Source organism: Psammomys obesus, unplaced genomic scaffold (assembly GCF_907164565.1).
Source record: "Psammomys obesus unplaced genomic scaffold, mPsaObe1.curated_primary_1811, whole genome shotgun sequence".
In the NCBI taxonomy this organism is placed as follows: domain Eukaryota; kingdom Metazoa; phylum Chordata; class Mammalia; order Rodentia; family Muridae; genus Psammomys; species Psammomys obesus.
Window position 1 is genome coordinate 9,254,366 of NW_026585987.1, and position 16,277 is coordinate 9,270,642.

At 42.5% G+C, this 16,277-nt stretch overlaps 1 protein-coding gene across 2 annotated transcripts in view; it reads right to left on the reverse strand.

Annotated features, from left to right (window-relative positions):
• Dab2 (DAB adaptor protein 2) overlaps positions 1–13,296 on the reverse strand; it is a 53,869-nt gene extending 40,573 nt beyond the window's left edge. The window contains exon 1 of one of the 2 annotated variants that reach the window (XM_055601095.1): positions 13,064–13,296. The gene's annotated coding sequence lies outside the window, so the exon portion shown is untranslated. The remainder of the gene's footprint in view (positions 1–13,063) is intronic. The other variant, XM_055601096.1, reaches the window with a different exon arrangement.
• Positions 13,297–16,277: the final 2,981 nt, after the last annotated feature.

The following is a 16,277-nucleotide window of genomic DNA, read 5'->3' on the forward strand; positions in this document are numbered from 1 at the left end:
AAATGCGACATTGGACAGTGTGTGCTTTTGTTTTTAAAACTAAACTTTCTGGAGATGTGTTAATGTATCAGATAGCAATATTTAAAGTTCAGGTAGAACTTGGGACATTACAATGATGGAGCACATGCCTAGGATGGTAGCATGCATGAGGAGCTTGGCTTGATCTTCAGCATCCAACAGCGAAAATTAGGTAAGTCTCTTAGGATCCAGTAACACAATCAGAGAGCACCAGCCTCTGAGTGCCTCTAGAGCCTAGGCAGAGTGCAAAAATAGCATTTTGACCATTTAACTGATGCCTATGTAACTTCTGGGAAAATCTTCCAATAAATTAAAAACTCAAGCCAGGAGACGGTGGCATACACCTTTAATGTCAGCACTCAGGAGGCAGAGGCAGGCAGATCTCTGGGAATTTGAGGGGAGCCTGGAATACAGAGTGAGTTCCAGGACAGCCAAGGCTACACATAGAAACCATGTCTCGAAAAACTAAAAGAAAAAAAATTAAATTGAACAGTAAGGTTATTTTTTAAACCTAGTTCATTCTTATTTATTTGTGTCATGTATGTGTGTGTGTATGTGTGTGTGTGTGTGTTCATTTTAACATGTGGGTGCAAATCCTTGGGAAGGCCAGAAGACACATAGGATTTATTCCCAATAACTAGAGTTACAGGTGTGGGAGTTGCTGGATATGGCTGCCAGGGTCTGCACTTCAGCTGAATAAGCGCCATCTTAATCACTGAGCAGTACGTTTTGACTCAAATAATTAAACTTTGAAAAACTGCTTTGATGGTGGGATTTTGAAGCTAGCTAGGCTATGACCTATTCATGGTTTCCAGCTATGTTCTTGGACACACTGAGGAGCAGGCAGTCTAATGCCATCAGCATTTTAGAAAGGCTAGTGGAAATTACATCTTACATCACAATCCAGCTGCACAAGCAAATTTTAAAAAATTAAGTTTCCCACTGGGTGTGGCGGCTTATGTCTACAGTCCCAACACTGGAGTCGGGTGGGATGAGCTAAGCCAGGAGAAGGTCAGCTTGGGCTACATAGGAAGTTTTAGGCCATCCCGAACTCTAGTGCCAGACCCTGTCTCAAAACTTGCAAGCAAAGCAAAACAGAAGAAATAAATTTAAGTTTCTCTCATTTGGGTAGAAAAGCAATTTTTAGCCTAGACCTGTAGGTCACCTGTATTCTCTCTATTAGCTGCTTAATAAACAGTTTGGTGAATGTATGTAGACACTGAAAGAAAGGGAGAATGAAAAGCTGTCTTTAGATGAAATGCCAGGCTGAACCCATGAAAGGAGGTGGTTTTTAGCTAGGGGGTTCCATTCACCAGAGAAGCAGATCTTCACGCGTTGACCAATACTCCAGTGACAGGCGTTACACCGACGACTGGGGAGCTCCGCATCACCTGGAGAATTTTTGCAACACCTTGTCTCCCTCAGGACCCGAGCACGAGTGGCTATTGTTCGTTATAAATCACTTTTAAAGTTAAAACAGGGTTCCGGAAACGTTTTACCAATATTAATCGATAAAGGGAAGCTAAAGTTTTCCTTTTCCACTCAGTCTATAGCCAATAAGAAGTCATAAAGGAGAGCAGCTTGAGTTACTTTTCCACCTGGCTGTTGTTTATTGAATACCTACTATGTGTCAAGCATTGGATGACACTATGGATACAATGACAAAGAAAACATGGTCTTTACTCTTAAGGAACCTGTAGCATAGGACAAGAAAGTGTTGGTTAAAGTTGATGCTAAGTCTTTTGGAGGAGATGTTTCTAGCTAGCATGAAAATCTTTGCTATCAACATTTAGTAAGGAAAAGAAAATTTAGTAAGAAAAAAAGAAATTCTATACAATAATGGTACGAGGAGCTCTTAATGTATAGATTATCTCGCCAACTTTTTTTTTTTTTAATCTCCAGTATTCATACTACAGTTTCAAGGAACATGAAGAATCATGCCAAGGCTGGGTCGTTAAAGAGTACCAGTGGTGTTTTCGGCAGTTTCATGAACACCAGGAGGAAATGTTACATTCACCTGGCAAACAGTTTCACCAATGGAGAAATGTGACTGACTCAAAGGAGATGTCTTAGTACCAAACACGTTATTGGATCCTAAAATCTTAAGAAAGTCATTTTCAGGTGAGACACACTCCTGAACTGAGATTTAAATGAAACAGCTCTCAGGAAAATGTAGCTGTTCCTTATACCCCACCCAACCCTGGTCCCTCAAATTAGCATTGGTTAAAGGGCGCTAGTTAAAAAAGTGTTAACCTCAGGTTAGGCCACTCTTACCAGGAAAGTAGTGTATACTGGTACCTCACAGAAGTTTCCACAGATTCTGGCTGCAGGAAGTCTCTGCAGCCAGACTTTCAAACATAGCAGGACTGCATGCATTATTTTGTACAAGGGTTTTCATCCCAGAAGGTGAGTGTTAGCATCACTGAACATGGGCTGGGAAAAGACTTACTACAATTTGTTCTGCAGCTAATGTACCTACTGAATCCACAAGAGTATTGTCTATAGCATGGAATGAAGCTGAGAGTTCATCTTAAATTGTTCACATATCTACTTCATCTGGCCAAGTTCTGACTCACTGCTTTTCACAGTTTCTCCTTTGTTTTCATGTTTCTCATCCTCTCACTTTTCGGACTCTTCACTGAGTTCCAGCATTTCTCCCCAGCCTTGCCTCATTGTTGTATTACTTCCTATATGTATCTGGCTCATGATACAGATGTTCTACACAGATACTATGTTATTTTTTACTATACTTAAATTCCTTAAAAAGTGCAATGACTAAATACTTCCCATCTTTTAAAAAAAATCCGATGATAACCCAAGCTTTAAGTGAGTCTAGTTGTACCAGATCAACTTTTTTTATGGAGGCATTCTGTAGAAGTGCCTGCTGGACTAGCCTTCCTGACTTTGTAACAATCAGCATCACTACTCGGTACCAACATTTGTACATGAGTTGAGCTTCAAAGCCCTTAACCAGGCTGCAGACATATGCATTCATAGCTACCATCTCTCTACATAACCATTCTGTTTCCCATAACAGAGGCAGAGCTGTGCCATGCCTTTTATGCCTCTGATGCTGATGTCCTAGCCTGCATCCCTAATTGCTTTCTTCCACTTAAATTCCAATCTGTCATTCAAAGCCTATCCAAAGTACATGGTCTCAGAGAAGGGTCTACTCGTCTCTTATTCAGTATATCATTTTTCCACAGTGAAAATGTTGCTCTCTGACTCATGCACAATTCTTCCCTCAACTCAATAAAGTTTTTGAGGCAAGGGTATTGGTTACCCTACTTTTCTAGGCTTTATATAGTCTGGTAAAGAGCATAGTACTCTAAAACATTAATACTCATGCACAGAGAGGAGATGGTAATGCTTGTAACCCCAGCACTGGAGGTTGGAAGTTGGAGAGGCCAAAGGCTGGAGGATTGGTGAATTTGAATTCACCTCAGATTATACAGTGAACTGGAGGCTAGTCTAAGCTACATAGCAAGAACCTGTCTCAAAAATAAATAAATAAATAAATAGATAAATAAATAAATAAATAAATATATGACAGCAATACCCATTTCCCCCTTTGTTTCTTTTTTAATCTAATTTAACATATATTTTTATTATAATTTATTCACTTTGAATCTCTGTTGTAGCCCCATCCTTCATCTCATCTCACTTCCATCCACCCTCCCTTTTCTCCCCCTATGCCCTTTCCATAGTGCCTTGATATGGGAGGACCTCCTCCCCTTCTATCTGACCCTACTTTATCAGGTCTCATCAAGGCTGGCTGCATTATCTTCCTCTGTGGCCTGGCAAGACTACACGCCCCCCCCCCCCCACACCAGGGGGAGGTGATCAAAGAGCTGGCCACTGAGTTCATGTCAGAGACAGTCCCTGTACACCTTACTAGGGAACCCACTTGTAAACTGAGTAGCCAATTGGCTTCATTTGAACAGGGGTCTTGGTCCTCTCCATTCATGGTCCTTAGTTGGAGTCTCAGTCTCTTCAGGCCCCTGTGGGCCCAGGTATTTTGGCTCTGTTGTTCTCCTTATGGAGAAAACTCAAAACTCAAAACTCAAAAACTCAAAGGATGATGCTTGCTGGAGAGAATGTGGAGAAAGGGGAACCCTCCTTCATTGCTGGTGGGAATGTAATCTTGTACAACCACTTTGGAAATCAGTCTGGTGCTTTCTCAGACAAAAGATGACCCACCATTCAATAAGAACATTTGCTCAACTATGTTCATAGCAGCTCTCTTCATAATAGCCAGAATCTGGAAACAACCTAGATGTCCCTCAATGAAGGAATGGATACAGAAAATGTGGTACATTTATACAATGGACTACTACTGAGCTATTAAAAACAAGGAAATCATGAAATTTGCAGGGAAATGGTGGGAAATAGAAAAGATCATCCTGAGTGAGGTATCCCAGAATCAGAAAGATACACAGCGCATGTACTCACTCATAAGTGTATATTAGCCATATGATATAGGATAAACATATTAAAATCTATAGTCCTAAAGAAGCTAAACAACAAAGAGGACCCTAGGGAAGAGGCTTAATCCTCATTCAGAAAGGCAAATAGGACAGACTTTGGAAGGAGGAGAAGACAAGAAACAGAACAGACAGGAGCCTTCCACAGAGGACCTCTGAAAGACTACCCATCAGGGTATCAAAAAACATATTGAGACTCATAGCCAAACTTTGGGCAGAGTGCAGGGAATCTTATGGAAGAAGAGGAAGATAGAAAGTCCCTTTTGTTTCTTAATATTAAATCAGGCAAACCTTTGCCCTGCTTTGCTGGTAGAATTTTCTTCAACTGCTAAGCAAACCAGACTCATCTTGCTGTTTTAGACAGGTTAACTTTTCTGAGTCAACATGTTTTTCTGCTTAAATAAAGGTTCCTCTCAGCAAATAAAGACCTGGCTTCCATGAGCACTGTGCTCCATGTTTTCCTTCTACACATTATCGTCTCTCTGGTCTACACCTGTGCTCTCTGTGCTCTCTTGGTCAGAGTGGCCAGAGTTATTTGAGCATACCTCGTTCTTTCCCACCTATATGATTCCTTGTTTACTTAACATCTTTTCTCCTTTTACCTTTGAATATTTGACTTCCTTTAGTCCCTTAAAGGCCAACTCCATTATTACAACCACTGACTCTGTGTCTTCATTTGAACCCATGTAAATATACTACACCACTCAATTGAAACAAAATTCTGTTTGTTGATTACCATTTTTCTCTAAATTTCTTTTACTTTGTTAGGGCAGGATTTCACTATGTTGCCCAGGCCAGCCTTGAACTCATGTTCTTCTTGCCTCTGCTTCCTTAGTGCTGGGACTATAGGCATGTGTTATCATGTGGTCATTTTGTTTAAATTTCTTTACTTCCTCCTCCTCTTCTTCTGAAATAGGGTCTCTCTACACAGTCCTGGCTGTCCTAGAACTCACTATGTAGACCAGGCTGACCTAGAACTCACAGAGATCTTCCTGTCTTTGACACCCAGTGCTGGGATTAATGACATGTGCCTTCATACCCAGCTAAATTTCTTGCAGATTCTAATTAGCATGTGTCTGCTAGCATGCATAAGGTAAATAGGTGCATCCAATTTTGAATTTCAACCAATGTTCAGTTATTATAACTCCAGATAGCTAAATAAATCAGAATTGCATTCCCCCAACAAGTTTTCAGGCAATTAATTAAACATCTCTGCATCAAGTTATACTTCAGAAGACAATTTAGATACTAAGTAAAATTAGTTATCATTCCAATTCAAGTCTGTCTATCTATCTATCTATCTAACTATCTATCTATCTATCTATCTATCTATCTATCTATCTATCTATCTATTTTTCTGAAGAATCCTTCCTTTAATTCAGCCTTTGCCATAGCAGAAATAAATATTGAGCATCATTAAGTATTGATGGAAGGGCCATGTTATTAGCTATATATTTGTTTTCTTCTTCAAAAATGTGGTGGCATTTATAATACAATTTTTGAATGAATGGGGGAACTAATACAAAGACAACAATAGCAACGAAGTCTGCAGTGATGTATCTAAAGTACTCCTAAGACTTCCCCTTAAAAGACAGATGCTGGAAACCCTAGTGTGTATGTTCATTGTGACTTCTGAACTTGACTCAGAGGATCATGAAAAACGCACTTGATCATTGCAACCCAAAGCCAAATGGGTCCAGCATTCTTCTCTAAACTATTCAATGCCTCTGTCATAGTTGCAAATGCATCTGGCTTTATTTATAACACTTACAAATAACATAAAAGCTTATTAACATCTGAATTATGTATCATAGAAATTAGAACAGACTTTGGTCCCAAATAGAACAGTTAAAATGTTAAAACTGGTTGTGATAGTGCATGCCTGTGTAGCCCTTGGGAGCCTGAGGTAGAAGGATGAGAAGTTTGATGCCAGCTTGGGCTAGTGAGTGAGATCCTGTCTCATAAAAGAAAGTAGGGAGAGAAAGAAGGAAGGGAGGAATGAAGGGAGGGAGAGACGAAAGGAGGGAGAAATGGAGGGAGAAGGAAGAAAGGAAGGAGGGAGGGAAAGGAAAAAGAAAAGTGAGATTATATAGGAGAGCAACTATGCCCAATATAAGGAAGGAAAGGGTTACTTTTTGTATTCCAGATCTTTAGGTATAGATCAATTATAGACTTTAAAAAGACTCTATTGTCCCGACCACACCAAAGTGGAATCCTGAAGGTTAGCATTTGTTGGTTCCTTCTGGTTTATGAAATATTGCTGTATTCTATTGCTTGACCCCCCTGTTTAATGGTTTCAGAATACGAAGAAAAACTGGTCTAATTCTCAGCCTCAGTGTATTCGGTATCAGAACTTAGATTATTTAAAATTCTCCAACAACAAGAATAAGGGCATTTCCCAAACATCAGCCCAACTATTGCACTGTGAATGGCAGTTCCAGAGGAGTTGTCTGTCTGTGTCAGCAGCCACCCTCAACAACTTTCCATTTCCCTGTAGTTGTAACTTCGAGTCAGCTAATTTGACTGTGAGGAAAAAGAAAATTCAGATGTTACACCTTTTAAGTTGTGGAAAAGCTGGTTTGTGGACATGGACATTTGTAGTTCCCAGCTTGTACTCTGGACCACTAACCCTGTAGACGTCAGAGCCAGAATTCTCCAATCTACTTCTGGATGACACTGTTGTACACTTCAGTAATGCTGGATCTCTGTCCCCACCCATCATTCTTAGGATTGCTTTTGCCAGGTGAATATGGTAACTAAGGGATAGGGACCCCCAGTAGCATAGCCTTTATTTATTTTGAACTGGGAATCAAATCAGGGACTCAGACATGCTTCCTAAGAGCTCTACGAATGACTCACATGCCTGGCTTTTATTGCTGAGACATGCCAGGGGCTGCCATTCCATTGCAGGTTGGCAGAACTCTAGATTTTGTGTGTATGGCCTCACCTGATGCAGACTTCTTCCTCAGTCGCTACTCACTGGGGTTGTTTCTCCACTGCCAGCTCAGCACCACGAGTCACACAGATTCTTCAAGTGTATTCAGAGAAACGCTAAAACTCTATTCATCTTCAGGATCTGATGTGGAGCAAGCTGGTCATACTAATGGAAACTTTTTTTTTTTTTTTTTTTTTTTGAGACAGTAAGATGCTGATGATTTTAACTTCTGGTCACCCTGCCTCCACTTCTCCAATGTTAAGATTACCTATAGTGTGAGATACAATTAGTTCAGCACTGGGGATTGAGCCCAGGGCCTTGTATATGCTGGATAAGCACTCTAGCAACTGAGCTATATCCACAGCCTAGATTTTATTTTTCTATTGAAGGTAATGAAAGTTAAATGGAAGAATGGATTGATCCTTCCTAAGACACACAGCTCTCTAAAGCCCAAGCACAGTAGATTTATTTACAGTGGAGGCTCTTGACTCTGTTTCTGGACATGGTGTGGAAAACAAATGGAAAAGTTATATGGGCTAGAGAAAAACATCTGGTTTAATGGTAATGATGTAATTTACTAGAGTCTTTTTTGAGACATCTTTTTAAATGAAGAAAACAATGTGGGGATAGTGGGTAAAACATTGTAGGTATGCATTTTCTAATATTTTTGCAACCCAAGATGCAGCTAAACATAATTATATTCAAATGGCTTCGCTCTATTATTTCTAAGACTATAGGAACTGAAGTATATTGTTATGCTTTCCACTGAATGACTGAGTCATATAGCTGAATTATAAATGTTACTCTTTGATCCAATGAGAGGTTTGTAGAATGTAGCTGGGTGAGGCCTTCTGGCACCTTGGTTCAGCAGATCTGGGGTGGAGACCACACTCTGAGAACCTGTCCTCTAGCTGTGAAATACACACTAAGTGTCCAACCTTGGAAGGGTGACTTCATTTGTTACAAATGGCAGTTTATATGGCCTGGGAAGATCTGAGTGTATTTCAGCCTAACATGTTTCATCATATCACTAAGGCAAAACCGACTAGCTGTTTACCAAGAGAGACATCTTAAGCCTTCTGTCACTCAAGTTTCTTCCAGGTTTAATAGCATTTTAACTTCATTTTTTTTTTTTCTTTCCTGTAGCGTTGGGGGTTGAACCCAGGGTTTTATACACATAGGCATATGCTCTACCCTTGCAACACACTCTTAGCCCCTATAGTATTATAGACCTGGTATTCTAGAATTCTTACTTCCTATTTCCCCCCCCACACCCTTTACTCCAACATTTCTTGAAAATCTGAGATGATCGTCACACTTTTCTGCTTCCTGGTAACTTCCCTAGAACTAAACCTTAAATTGGCATGTCTCATTTCTGAGAATTCTTACCAGCTGTATCAGCCAAAGGGCACTTGCCCCCAGCTAGTTTGTACAGGTTAGAAGAGGAGACTGGAATTGCCAAGCCAACTTCTGTACTGAGGTAATAACTGAAATGTTATAAGCCATTGTGTTTGTTATCTAGGTAATGTGAGGACTAACAAAGATTAAAATGTTTATACTGGAATTAAAAGAAGTTTGAGGGGCGAGGAGAAGGCCATACAAGTAGGAAGAGATTCTATTCCATTTTTAGACCAGGAAGCAATTTGTTCAGATTCTGCTTGCCCTAGAGAAGACAAGTTTCCTTCCAGGGTGGTGGAAAGATGCAGGAAGGGGAATAACCATGGCAACCTGCCCAGCTATGTGGACCATGATGGTATTGGGGCCCCAGTGTCCTGACCTAGTCACTAGTTTAGTCTGGGGGGGGGGGGTCCCTCCCTGTCTCACTTCCTTGGCTAGAATGCTGACTTTAGGAGAAGAATCATTCTTTCTCTGTAGGGAGTCTGAGAAAGTGTGGGTAAGATTTAAGTGAAACCAGAGGTCATTCTGACCAAACCAAATAGCAAGCTTCCATGCTGAGAACAGGGAGTAACTGTCTGTTCTAGCGTGAACACAAGCAAATGCACAGGCTTTCTGAGTATTGAGTACTTGAATGATTAACGCTTTTCAGATAGGTGGGTGGTATTCTGTTTTCATTAAGAAATTCTTTATTTGCTTTCAGAGTCCACAAAGACACTTAATTGAGTTGTTCAGAGGGCAGAAACAAGCAGGCAAACAGAATAAAGTATTATAAGGATGTAGATTAACTTATCTTCCCAGCAACCCTACGTACTATTGTTCTTCTCCAGATAAGAAAACAGAATCACTGAAAGGTTATTCTGTATACCCAAGGTCACTTGACTAGCCGTTGCGTAGATGCTTGTAACCAATGCCCAACTGTGCCGTGTTGGCAGAAGGAGGGACAGCCGCTAACATATGAGTACACAGATGGCTAAGCCTTTAAGATATCCAGCACCATTTGTACTTCTAATCAGAAGTCTGGGCGTAGTCTCTAACAGGAGACCTGGTCATTTGTTTTACTCTGATTGATACGATTAACCCAGTAGGATATCTTACAATAATTTAGGTTTCCCTTAAACACACTTATCTGACGTGAACACTGTGTTATCTAAATGAGACCTGGGCCAACTTTTCCAATTCAGAAACAGTACTTCAACTTTATAACAATTACAAATACAGGGAGAGCAAAAACAAAACAAACAGCAACAACAACAAAAAAAAACATGTCCTGCCACTCAGGTGTTTTATATTGCCAATCTGGTTCCCATTCTTATTCTGTCCAGTGTAGGGAGACTTAAATTGTAGGCTACCTCACCCCCAAGGCCAGTTCCCATGCCAGTCATCCAGCTGGGGCAACTTATGCCACTAATAAACTCCCTTCAGCAGCCTTTTTACACATTCCAGCATCCTAGCTCTGTCTCCAAGAAAAGCAATGATGGACTGAATCACACAGTGCTTTCCCAGCTAGCTTGATCAAAGTGGTGGCAGGCTTAGGCTAGGAGCAACTTCCTCGGTGGTCTCACCAGGAGCAGTTCCTCACAAAGCTTCCTGATAGCCACCAGCCACCCAGTGAGTTGTTTTCCTGCTCTTTTAAGTTTTAGGGAACTTATGGCTGAGCAAACCAGGGCAGTGGCTCCCAAAGGCCCTTACACCATCACCATGCCAACAAGTATTTTAAAAGTAGTATCCCCTCACCTCCAACAAGCAGACTGGAATCCATCTAACCCCTGGAGTAAGACAAGAAACAGGCTCAAATGACGGGAATTTAGACTTTTAGTTTAACCCTGAAAATTAAAATAAGTTTTTATCAGAAATATCAACTCTGAGTTGGGTGTGGTAGTGCTTGCTGGAATACCAGGCTAAGACTGGGAGTTCAATATCAGCCTGAGAAGAGATACGCACTGGGAGTCTGACTTAAAACACCAAAAGAAAAAAAGGAAAGAAGGGAGAGGAAAACCAAAACCAACCAACCATCCAAAGCAAGCAAGCAAGCAAACAAACAACTGACCTCTGGATTTTGTTCTGTCTTCCCAATCAGCAGGGCCTGAAAACAGTGCTGTGGTTTTCTTTGCAGCCTCCTTCACATCCTCAGGTGGAGATACCTGCTGTGGTGTCAGCATCTCCAGTTCTATAAATACTTGTGCGCTAGAGGGCAAAGGTGGATGGCATTCCTCCCATTCCTGCACTCTCCTGGTTAAAATGGCCTCTTAGCTAGGTGTGGTAGCCCCCACCTACAATCCTAGCCCTCAGGAGGCAGAGGTGGGAGGATGATGGGTTTAAATCTCAACTGAGGTACAGAGTAATGTCATCTAATCAGGGATTAGGGAAGCTGCTCCTCCTCCGTGGCTTGCTAAGCACACCCAAGATCCTGGGTTCCTTCTCTAGGATTTCAGGTGAAAGTCAGGGAGCTCACTAGTCTAGGAACAGACAGTTTCTAGGGTAATAATTAGACAAAAGGGCTTGAGTTGGCAGTATGGAAAGAAGGGATTTGTTATTAGTAAAAAGTAGGGCAAGAATCCAGGGAGCTTTAATACAAAGTGACTAAGAGCATGAAGAAGCGGTCTGAGTCTGACCTGCACATTGAAAGAGATCCCTACACCGAACTGGTGCTTTCTCAAGGGCTCTTGCTTCCCTCCCCGTCTGAGTTGCATTCACTGCACCATCACTCTTTCCAGAGAGATAGCTGTTTTCCTCAGGAAAGCCTGAATCCCCAACACTCCAGGATTCTCAAGCTAGTCAGCTCCTTTCAGCACTGCTGTGCCTTGCCTCAATTCAAGGGAATGGAGAGAGGTAGTTTCCTGGGTGGGTGGGGCACGGAGCTAGAAGAGTGGCAGCCTAACCCAGGACAAGAGAACACCATGACAAGTCATTTGGTGGCAGCGAGTCCCAGATCAGGGCTAGTCCCAAATCCGGGCTAGTCCTTTCTTTCTGAACAGCCAGCTGCTGCTTCTGTGTGCCCAGCCCAGGCCTCAAGACTGTAAGAAGGACAGATTATACATCCCATCAGAGCTATTCCAGGAGCCTCGTCAGCTACCCCCAAGGCATTTTGGCAAATTTTCTGCCATTATTTAAGTAGGAGTTGTATCTGCCTCTGTCCTCCTCCACTCTCCTGCTTTGCCTGATTAGGGCCAGAAATTTTTTCATCAAGTCACTTTATAGAGCAACAGCAACATTTACTATTCATGAAGTTGCCCCTCCAGAATTTTTAAATCTTTCCATGTGTCTGGAGGCTCGTTTCTGCGAGTCTCGGTTTACAGAGTGGCTACCTTCCTTCCAAACACAGGCTAAGAAGAAAGAGGAAAGGGTGGGGAGGGGGCCAGGGTGGAGATAACATCCAGAGTCTTTAAGTGTTTTTAATCCAGTTAAATTTCCCTTTGGATTCAAGCATCTTCCATCTGAAACCGACCACAGAGCTAGGCTCGGGATTAAGTGAAGAAGGAGAAAGGGCAGGAAGAAATAACAGAATCAGCTCCGAGCTGCAAAGAAAACCGCTATATTGACTGGGGAGCCAACGTTTTAACACATTTTTCTTTTCGTCCCTTTTCTCGAATTCTTACTTAATCCTTCCAACTAGCTTACAACAATCAAGAAAACAGCATCTAAACGTTTCAGAGATTTTAAACAAGTTTGTTAAGTCGCTTGGGCAGATACTTTCCTAGGAACGCTGGTGTACGACAAAGTTCACATTTTTAATGCCCCTGTGCTGTCAGTCAGCAGAAAATAGCTCCTCGGAGGCACAGACCACGTCCCCAGCCTTTGTCACAGGGCAAAACTGAACACCCTTCAGGAGTTAATTAAGGTGGTCAGCAGTCACACCAGCTTCTTCTCCTGGATGTCCCCAAAGCCCTTAAACACCAGGGCGCTTACATACAACACACACACACACACACACACACACACACACACACACACACACACACACACACACACACGGAGGGAGCCGTTAAATGTCCCAGGATGGGCGTCTGGAGTCCGACCCCAAAGGTAAAAGGCATCCCTTGGAAGCATTCCACAGATGTCAGGCCACAAACCCGCTGCTCTCCCCCGAGTACACTGTCTCATTTGTAAGATTCCCCACCGCCCAAGGTCTGCAGCCAAGATAGGGGTGGGAAGAGAGGAGCCAGCAAAGGAGAGAAAGAGGTCGCCAAAAAATGGAACCAAAGGGAAGGAGGATGGCAGAGCTACTCACGAGCTGACTAGTGCCTGCGCGGAGCCAGCATGACTTCCCGGCGTCCTGAGCCTCCAGGCTGCAGCGCCGAGGACACGGTGGGTTCCGCTTAAATAGCCGCCGGCCGGGAGCCTCAGAGCCGAGGCCACTCCCGGAGAGAGAGAGAGATATGGTTCTAATCAGATGCTGGCAGCTGAGGACTCCCCAGGAATGTGGCGGGATGTTTTTGCTGCCTGGGCTTGGTAACTCCCCCTCAACGTGTCTGAGGAGTCTTCCAAACTTAACTGTTTATTAACTCGGGCTGCAGCGACCTGCGCCTCCTGCGCTCCGTGAGCCCGCCGGCTGGGGGCGATCGCAGAGGCCCGGAGTAAGGACGGTGCACACAGCCCGGGCCACGAGCGCCACGCCGCCTCGGGCCAGGAAGGGTGCACATAAGGACAGGAAAAGGGAAACTGTGGAGGAAAGGGGTGGGGAGTTGCGTTTCACGGATCCGTTCCCTGGATTGCCACTTCAAGTGGCGTGGCACGCGAACTCATCCTAACCCGCCTGGGCCTTTCGAACAAAGAGGTGCCTGTATTTATTCCCTACTTGGGAAGGTGGGTCCCAGGTCGGATCTGTCTTTCTTTCCTAAAGCTGAGCGTGTGCCTGGATTGTAACCTATAAAGAAATCACTGTTCTTTAATTGCGAATGAGGATGTGTTTAAATAGGAGGGAAACTTATGTGTGCCCGTGGAAAAAGATGCACGTATATTGAAATTCAACACCGTGCGTGACCATATACTCTCCGTTAAACGGGCCTACATGAAACAAGTTAGCATCCATACAGTCCATCTCAGTGTTCTACATGTGTGATATAAACAAGTTATATGTTGGACATTTTTTTCACTGTGTACCCACCCACACGTAGATAACATGACTTTGTCTGCTAGTTTCTACAGCATTTCTTATCCCAGCATGAAAAACATGAGACGGGAGAAGAGATGTTGAAAAATGTCTCCATCAATGCTCAACTGTGGATGGCCTGGCGGAGCAGACCTCTGGAATCATACAGAATCTTTCGATTTCTTTTCTGCATATTTTACAGTCAGGGATAATTGTCAAATATCCAGAGAAACAATGCGCTGTTTAAGGACTTAGAAAATTACACTTTTGGAAAGACCTTCTCTCTTTCCTTCCTCTTCCTCCTCTCCCTCCTTCTCCTCCTCTTCTCTGCTTTCTTAATTTTAAAAATTATTATTCCTCCTCTTGTCTGTTTCTCTTCTCCCTCTTCCTCTCTTTCCTTCCTCTCTCTCTCCCTCCTCCCCAACCCCTACCTCTGGGAAGCAGAAAGCACTGACTATGAAAATGACAAATTGTGACTTGGATGGAATGGGTTATTGATTGTATTGACTAAGCAACACAATGGATTCGCATCTTACCACTGAGAACCAAGGGTTCAAATTGGACTTATGGCACACCAAGGATGTATTTTGTGGTCCATGCCTAGCCCCAGCTGCAAAGCCACTGTGTAATTTGAGGTACCTCAATGTGAGTGGCAGTTTCTGCTTGCAAGTAGGTCAGGCTTGGAACAACCCTTGTGCAGGGAGAGCAAGGGATACAGAACAGCACAGCTGGCCAGGGTGCTGCCCCTCCCGGACCTCTGCATTCTCTCCACACCTGGGTATGCAGAGGAGAGGGGGTGGTCTTTCAATATTCCTCTGAGGTAATTTTCTATGATTGAAAAAAAAAAAGTCTTTCTGTGAATGACAAGAGGTCTACTTTTAGTTCCAAGGAGATATAAGACATAGTCGAGAGCTTCAGTTCTGTTAACTCTGAGAATATCACACTTTGTTTCTAAAATCCAGAAGTCTAGAGGACCTGTTTCATTTCAAAAGGCTCAAAACTCAGGAACAAAAAGGTAGTTCATTCAAGCAAACAGGGGCCTTGATAATACAAAAGAACCAGACCTGACAGAAAGGTGTGTTATTTCTCAACTTAGAAGTGCCCACCTTATATCACTATCTATACAGTTCAAAGACTATTGCCAAGATAGTTAGCTTGCGCTCACTGAAAGGAAACCAAAGAAGAAAATAATTTCATCTGCTGTGAAGTGCAGTGTGGAGAGAAGATGTGGATCCAAATAGCTCATTTGTGAGCAGTGGGCTCCAAGTGGCTGCTTAAAACGGACACCCTTGTTTTATACAGAGCTCTAAAGAGCCACAGTGGGGAGTTCTGGTTTGAAGTGTATTTTTATATCTCTAGGGTGCTGATATTGGTCTTGGCAGTAGCTCAATGTCCTGCTCACATTATGTAGTGAGGAAAAAAGAAATAAAAATAAATTTAACTCTTTTTATCCCTGGAGGTGCTGTTTCCTGTCTCATTGAAGTTGTTAACCCTTTGGTAAGTCTAGAATGAACATCTCCACATAAGAAAAAGCAAAGCAAAACAAAAACCCACAAACCAACCAACCAACCAACAAAGCCTAAGCAGATGTTCATCTGTGTAAAGCATGCTTTTATTTTTTTTATCACCACCAAAATTTGTTTAGAAAACTAAGGTAGGAAAAAAATTAAATGCAGTGTTTTAAAAACCATGGTATCCACATAACGATTGTCGCTTGCACAAAACCTGCCTGTGGTGGGGTGGGGTGGAATCTGGACTGTGCTCTCAGTCTAGAAAGGGGTAGTTAATCCCGTGACAGCTTGCTGAAGAATGCAGAGTTTATTATTAAAGTAATCTCTTAAGATTTTTCTGGAATGTGCTTCCACAGCAGCTCTGCCTATGCAGGCTATCCAATGTATGTCTTTTCTTCCATGATTAAACTGTCAATTCTTAGCTCAAAAGTCTAGCCATTTCTGTCCTACACCTCACTCCTGCCCCTTCCTGCATTGGCCTTACTTAAACCACCCATTTTGAATCTTGTTGTTTTTCATGAGCTGTAAATGGTACTCTGGAATTGGCGTCTAGGAAACTGTACACTTTGACACTTGTTTGACACATAGAGATGTTCTAACCAATTAAAGTAAGCTTGGCAAGATGTCTGCAGTTCTACCTACTCCAAAGGCTGAGGCAGGAGGATAATTAAGTCTGAAAGGAAAAAACATACTGAACAAGAGTTGGCTCGGTAAGATGTTTCCTTCCTCTTCCCCATATAATTTTTTTTTTTTAATAAAGGCTGTCAAATGAGAAGGGGAAAGAAAAGAAGAATGAGAAGAAGAAGAAGAAGAAGAAGAAGAAGAAGAAGAAGAAGAAGAAG